The following is an 8292-nucleotide window of genomic DNA, read 5'->3' on the forward strand; positions in this document are numbered from 1 at the left end:
AGCTATAAAATAAAATAAAAAAAACTATATGGCAAAATTATGCAATTATATGAACTAAACTATCATGAATATGCAACTATATGACACACACACAAAATATTCCTTAACTACCACCCCGAAACTTAAAATCTTCACTGTCCCCAGTGAAGGTAGTAGAAAGGAACACATGGTATACCTACTCGAAGAAATCATCATCACCCTCAGAGGGTGGAGTATCAGGAGGCGGATACGCAGAGTCCTCACCAAAAACGGGCCACTGGATGTCAGCTCTAAGGCCTCTAAAAGCAGTCCCAAGTGCAAGGGTGAGCTCCTGAGCAAACCTGCTCTGCGTCTCGTACATAACATCCATCCTCCTCGGTAGCCTCCTATACTGGGCATCAGCCATCCAAGCACCCTCATGAGCTCTAGAAGAGCCTGCCTCATCACGCCCCGGTCTCGCCATGGTAGCACCAGCTGCTGGACGCCCTCCTGGAAGACGATAACCCAGCCCATGCTCCTCGGGCTCTCCCTCGGTCCACTCCTGCATCGCACTCAGAGTCTCGGAATTAATAGGAGGGGCCGGCAGCTGCAACTGCTCGTGAGAAGGCCACCGAACTCCCACTGTTCGGCAAAGCTTTGTAATAGTAGATGCATAAGGGATGTTCATGTGCTTCGCTCCCCTAAACTTCAGAATTCCTTGGTAGATGAACTCACCAAGGTCCACATAGTACTCCTCATTCAAAATACCCCATAACAACTGTGCTCGCTCAACTGTAATCTCATGTACATGTGAAGTAGGCAGAATATTAGCACAAATAAAGGCATTCCATGCATGGCATACCTATTCATCACAATCGCCGGAAAATGACGATACTCGTTAGTCCCAGTCTTGAACGTCCAAACCGTGCCCGGCCTACAGAGAGTAGCACAAATCAAATCCAAGTCAAAATCTTCAGCAGTCTTCTCGTTCTAATTCTCCTCCGTGGGCTTCCTCTATCACTGTCCAATCACACAGAGAATCACCGCAGGATAATAATCCTCCATCAGCCCACACACAACAGAAAACCCATTCTTTTCAGCCTTCGCGTTCGCATAGAACTCGCGAACCATGCTCATCAGAACTGCCTCTGGTGACTCACAGAAAGAAATCTACCTCTTTTCAGCAATCATCGGCAACAACTCACCATCCCTCCCCGATGGTAAGAATCCATTCTCCTTCAAAATCGGCTTACCCAGAAGCCTAGTATACTCCTCCTCAGCAGCCCTATCAAACAAACGAGGTCTCGCAGCACTAGCCCTCAGCAGTAGGAATAGTGCTGCTGCTATCAATCATCCTGGATCTCTTGGGTTCCATTGAAACTGAGAAAAAGTGCTTAAGATTTGTGTTTTTGAATATGGGAGAGAGTTTAAGGTTTGAAAGTGTATGGGGGAGTATATGGAATAGTTGTATGTATATATAGGGTAAAAATTAGGGTTAAAATTTGATTAGGAGTGGGGTTGAGGGTTAAAAATGTGGGTTTTTGGGAAAATAGCTCGTGGGTTGTGGGTTTGTATTTGTGTTTTTGTATTTTCTGATTTTTTTTGGATTTTTATTAAGCTTAAAAAAAATTTCAGGCAGTCGGGCCCTGAGCGGGCGCTCAGGAACCTTCTCGAAAAAAAATTTCTTTGCCTGGTTTTTCAGATTTTTTTGTGGTTTTGGATAGGTTACTAACTTCTAAGGGTTCCTATAACAACAAATCCTGGGTTGCCTCCCAAAAAGCGCTTATTTTTCGTCATTAGCTTGGCGTAGGGTACTTCGCTCAAGTTGACAATAAAACGACACTAACCTCTTCCCGGTTTGCCGTGTCCCCATAGTAATGCTTCAAACGTTGACCATTAACCTTGAATGCTTGGCCCGGATCATTATCAAAAATCTCCACCGCTCCATGTGGAAACACAGTTTAGATAATAAAAGGTCCAGACCACCTTGATTTCAACTTTCCAGGAAAAAGTCGGAGACGAGAGTTGAATAAAAGAACTTGCTGCCCCGGCACAAATGACTTAGGATATAGCTTCCTGTTGTGCCACCTTTTTACTTTTTCCTTGTACATTTTGTTATTCTCGTACGCTTGGTGTCGAAATTCATCAAGTTCATTTAGCTGAAGCATTCGCTTCTTTCCAGCTGCATCTAGATCAAGGTTCAACTTCTTCAACGCCAATAGGCTTTATGCTCAAGCTCCGCAGGTAAATGACATCCCTTACCATAAACAAGTTGAAACAGGGACATCCCAAGTGGAGTCTTGTATGCTGTTTTGTAAGCCCAAACAACTTCATCGAGCTTTAAAGACCAATCCTTCCTTGATGGATAAACAAATTTCTCTAGAATGCGCTTGATCTCTCTATTAGACACTTTCGCTTGACCATTCATTTGCGGGTGATAGGCAGTAGCAACACGATGATTCACATTGTAGCACCGCATCATAGAAGTGAACTTACGGTTGCAGAAATGCGACTCCTCATCACTTATGATTACTCGTGGCATTCCAAACCTTGTGAAAATCTGCTTATAAAGAAAATTCAACACTACCTTTGCATCATTCATCAGTAGAGCCTTGACTTCTACCCATTTTGAGACATAATCGACTACCAGCAAGATGTACTGATTATTGCAGGATGAGACAAATGGCCCCATGAAATCGATTCCCCAAACATCAAAGACCTCGACTTCAAGCATCACATTTAACGACATCACATCTTTCCTCGTAAGATTCCCCACTCTTTGGCAACGATCACACCTTAAAATGAACTGATGAGCATCCGTAAACAAAGTAGGACAGAAAAAACCTGCTTGCAGAATACGAGCTGCCGTCTTCTCACCACCATAATGTCCCCCATAAACTGTGGAGTGGCAGTCTCGTAATATCCCCTCTATCTCACAGAATGGGATACATCTTCTAATGATCTGGTCAGCTCCCTGTCTAAACAAATACGGTTCATCCCACATGTACCACTTCACCTCATGCAGAAACTTCTTCTTTTGAGCTGTATTCATATTAAAAGGCATTATATTGCTGACAAGATAGTTCATAATATCTGCGAACCATGGTTCTTCCTCCTGAACTGTGAACAACTGCTCATCCGGAAAAGATTCGTTGATCAATGTCTTATCATGTGAAGTAGAATCGGGATTCTCCAATTTAGAGAGATGGTCAGCTACTTGATTCTCAGTACCTTTTCGATCCTTGATCTCTAACTCAAATTCCTGTAGCAAGAGCACCCAACGAATAAGTCTAGGCTTCGAATTCTTCTTAGAAACCAAATAGCGAATGGCTGTATGATCAGTGAATACTGTCACCTTTGTCCCAAGCAAATAAGATTGAAATTTTTCGAAACCAAAGACTATAGCCTCCTTCTCAGTAGTGGTGTAGTTAATTTGAGCTCCATTTAAAGTCTTACTAGCATAGTATACAACATGAAAGAGATTATTCTTGCGCTGCCCAAGAACTGCTCCCACCGTATAATCACTCACATCACACATCATCTCAAAAGGCTCTGTCCAATCAAGTGCCGTAATAACTGGTGCAGTTATCAAACTCTTCTTGAGAGTCTCGAATACCATCAAACATTCATCATCGAATTTGAAAGGCACATCCTTCTCGAGCAAGTTGCACAACGGCTTTAATAACTTCGAGTAGTCCTTGATGAAACGCCGATAAAAACCCGCATGACCAAGAAAACTACGGATTCCTTTCACATAAATAGGTGGTGGAAGATTTTCAATGACTCCCACCTTGGCTTTGTCAACCTCAAGACCCTTGCTAGAGACCTTATGCCCAAGAATAATGTCTTCACGCACCATAAAGTGACATTTTTCCCAATTGAGCACCAAATTAGTTTCCACACACCTTTTGAGCACCGCACAAAGATTATTCAAACATTCATCATACCAATGTCCAAAGACGGAGAAGTCTTCCATGAACACCTCGACATTATTTTCAATCATATCAGAGAATATAGTCATCATACATCTCTCAAAAGTGGTCGGTGTGCCACATAAGCCAAACGAAACTCTGTGAAAAGCAAACGTGCCAAATGGACAAGTGAAGGTAGTCTTTTCTTGATCCTCTGGTACAATACATATCTGATTATACCCCGAATAGCCATCCATAAGACAATAATACTCATGACCGGCCAACCTGTCCAACCTGTCAAGCATCTGGTCAATAAATGGAAGAGGGAAGTGATCCTTCCTCGTGGCCTTGTTCAACTTTCTGTAATCCATGCATACCCTCCATCATGTGACTGTTCGAGTGGGAATGAGCTTGTTCTTCTCTTTTGCTACCACAGTAATACCTCCTTTTTTAGGTACACATTGCACGGGGCTCACCCAAGAACTGTCAGAAATAGGATATATGATTCCTGCATCCAGCCATTTCAGAATTTCTTTCTTCGCCACTTCTTTCATGATAGGATTAAGTCTTCGTTGTTGCTCCACCGTTGGCTTACTACCTTCCTCTAGCAGAATTTTATGCATGCAGTACGAGGGGCTGATCCCTTTTATGTCTGCTATAGTCCATCCGATAGCCGATTTGAATTCTCTCAAGATCCTCAAGAGCTTGTCCTTCTCACTGCCTGAAAGGTCAGATGCAATAATAACAGGTAAAGTAGATGCATCACCTAAAAAAGCATACCTCAAGTGTTCAGGCAATGGTTTAAGGTCCAAGGTAGGTGCTTCCTCAATAGATGGTTTGAGCTTTCCTTCAGCATTTTTGAGGTCAGAAGTACTAAGAGATTCAAATGGCATGTATAGCTTTCGCCTCCAAGGAGAAGCATTTAGATATTGTAGTTGCTCATTGCCATCCTCGTCATCACTGTCAAAGTCCCCCACTAAGGCTTTCTTTAATGAATCAGACATTAGCATATGATCAAGTTCTGAAGTAACCGCAGAATCAATCAAATCCACCTTTAAGCACTCCTCGTCTTCTATAGGGAATTTCATCACTTTGAATACATTGAATGTCACATCCTGATCCTGCACCCTCATAGTAAGTTCACCTTTCTGCACATCTATCAAGGTACGACCTGTAGCCAAGAAAGGTCTCCCCAAGATTATGGGAATCTTCGTATCTTCCTCTAAATCCAGAATAACAAAGTCTACAGGAAAGAAGAGCTTATCCACCTTTACTAGCACATCCTCCATTATGCCTCGTGGGTATGTAATAGAATGATCAGCCAATTGTAGAGACATGTAGGTGGGCTTTGGATCAGGCAAATTCAACTTTTTGAAGATAGACAACGACATCAGATTGATGCTTGCTCCCAAATCGCACAGGCATTTGTCAAAAGAAAACTTGTCGATGGTGCAAGGAATGGTGAAGCTACTTGGATCTTTAAGCTTTAGAGGTAATTTTTGTTGCAGCATAGCACTGCACTCTTCCGTTAGAGCAACGGTCTCAAGGTCATCCGGTATCACCTTCCTTGAAAGAATACTCTTCATAAATTTCGCATAACTAGGCATTTGCTCCAGAGCCTCAGCGAAAGGTATGTTGATGTGAAGTTTCTTGAACACCTCCAGAAACTTACCGAACTGCTTATCCAGCTTTTATTGTTGCAATCTCTTAGGGAAAGATGGTGGAGGATAGAGCTGTTTCTCCCATGTATTACCCTCAGGCAGAGTGTGTTCAACAGTAGTCTTCCTTGGTTCCGCCGGTTTCTCCTTTTGCTTCTCTTCTTCCTCACCAACTTCAGCTTCTCCTTCTTTTGCTTTTTCAATATCAACAACTTTTCCAGACCTTAAGGTAATAGCCTTGACTTTCTCTGTAGCTTCCTTTCTTCCTGGCACTTCAGTATCACTGGGAAGTGTGCCAGGTTGACGATTGAGCACTGCATTGGCTATTTGACCGATTTGATTTTCCAAGGTCTTGATGAAAACAGCCTGACTTTTGCACAACAGCTTGAGTTCCTCGAAATCAGCACTAGAAGGTGGAGCTGCACCTCCTTGTTGAGGATATAATTGCCTTTGAGCATAATGTTGTGGTTGCTGGAATCCAGGTGGATTAAACTGTTTATTTACGCCTTGCTGATATGGTTGCTGAATAGCATTCTGATTATTGCTCCAGCTGAAATTTGGATGATTTATGTTGTTAGGATGATAAGTAGCTGGCACAGGCTGCTGCGGTCACTGATAATTGTTCACATACTGAACAGATTCATTAATAAGAGAACACTGATCCATAGCATGAGAACCTGCACAAAGCTCACAGACCATAGCTATCTGATTGACTCCATAGGTGGCTAAAGAATCGACCTTCAAAGACAGCGCTTGGAGCTTCGCTACAATAGTTGTAGCTGCATCAACTTCCAGAATACCAGCTACCTTCCCAGGCATCATCCTTTAAGTTGGGTTTTGATGCTCATTTGCAGCCATAGTCTCAATAAGATTATAAGCCTCAGTATAGCTTTTGGCCCACAAGGCGCCTCCAGCTGCTGCATCGAGCATGGGCCGAGATTGGGCCCCTAAACCATTATAGAAACGAGTGATCACCATCCAATCAGGCATACCATGATGTGGACACTTTCTCAACATCTCCTTGTAGCGCTCCCAAGCTTCGCACATGGATTCTGTAGGTTGTTGCGCAAACTGAGTAAGAGCACTCCTCATAGCCGCAGTTTTCGCCATTGGATAGAACTTTACCAGAAACTTTTGTGTAAGATCTTGCCAAGTAGTGATGGACCCCGCTGGTTCAGAATGTAACCAGTCCTTAGCTTTATCCCTCAGAGAGAACGGGAAAAGCCTCAGCTTGATAGCCTCATCAGTCACACCATTATATTTGAAAGTACTACATATCTCGACAAAATTCCTGATGTGCATGTTGGGTCTTCAGTAGCAGCACCTCCAAAAGAAACAGAATTCCGCACCATCTGAATAGTGCCCGTCTTGATTTTAAAAGTGTTAGCCTGAATAGCTGGATGAAGGATGCTTGACTGAATGTCATCAATTTTAGGCCTAGAAAAGTCCATAAGAGCTGGACCTGCCGGAACTATACGATCACCCATGATTACTGGTTCCAACTGCTCACTCTCTGTATTCGAATCTTCAAAATCTATCTTCTCCGGAATACCAAGAACTTCGTCTATCTCCTCGGCCATATCTAAAGTCCTCTTACGAGTACGAGAATGTGTTTGCATAAACGCTCGCTAAAGTACCTGAAACACAACCGGAAACAATAAGTAACAAGTCTTAATCAATGAGTCCTAATGACCACTGATGGTAAGTACATAAACTAAACAAATACGCCGAGTCCCCGACAGTGGCGCCAAAAACTTGTTAGGACGGAAAACACGCGCTAATAATACACGCAAGTATACGCATTCGCAAGTAATATAGAATACTTTCTAGTTCGTTCCCACAGAGACTCAGACTAATTATGTTCAATTAACACTCTCTCACCAATGTATAATTACTTCTCAATGTCAAGACAATAACACTTAAATTTGATTAACTAATTATTAACTACAATTAACTACGAGAATTAAACACTTAATTGACACTTGAATTAACAATATTAAACACACGTGAGATCACAACTTCATTACTACTTCCTTCAATAGTTATTGTTATTACCCTTAGCATGTAACGGTGATGATATTAATCGAACAACATGAAACTGATAAAAGCCAACTTTCATTGTACTAATACCATTCTACCAAGCATCCATAATTAAGACAGAAGTTGAATAGGCATCAATTATGTTGAGACCCTATATGTCTACAGAATTTGACAACATTACGATTTAAGCACAAGTTATTCCTTATGATTACACAGGGCAAGTAAAACGGTTAGAGTTACCCACTAATCATACATACACATACATGAACCTATACTAGCATGGCAAGTTCTAAACCTCAAGATCCACTGTCGCTTCACAAGAGATTAACACCATATCTTATATGTTCGCGACGCACATAAGACGAATAAGCACAACCAATACTAGATATCATACAATCATCACACACTAAGGTATTAAACAACTAACTAAAAAATTCCATAGCAAATCCATTACGACCCCATGATCATGATTAGCCCATGATAGAACTCATCGTCACCATGGGTTCGTATGAAAACATGATAATAACACACGAGAATAATTAAATAAACTACTTATATTAAACCAGAGTACGTCATAAGAGTAAATAGGTTCAAAGTAAAGAAAACTAGCATCCACTGTTACAATGAATTAAAGAATCACAAGAAACTATGCTTCCTCTTCGTTGCGGTATGCTAAAACGGTCTTCTTCCTTATCTCCTCGCTCCTCGATTGATACTACGATTCA

The 8292-nt window shown here is 41.9% G+C and overlaps 1 non-coding gene across 1 annotated transcript; it reads left to right on the top strand.

Annotated features, from left to right (window-relative positions):
- The first annotated feature begins 6515 nt into the window (after nucleotides 1–6515).
- Nucleotides 6516–6622, top strand: LOC141669703 (small nucleolar RNA R71). The gene has a single exon (XR_012553970.1). It is a non-coding gene; the product is annotated as a small nucleolar RNA R71 (small nucleolar RNA).
- Nucleotides 6623–8292: the final 1670 nt, after the last annotated feature.

Source organism: Apium graveolens, chromosome 6 (genome assembly GCF_009905375.1).
Source record: "Apium graveolens cultivar Ventura chromosome 6, ASM990537v1, whole genome shotgun sequence".
NCBI classification, from domain to species: Eukaryota; Viridiplantae; Streptophyta; class Magnoliopsida; order Apiales; family Apiaceae; genus Apium; species Apium graveolens.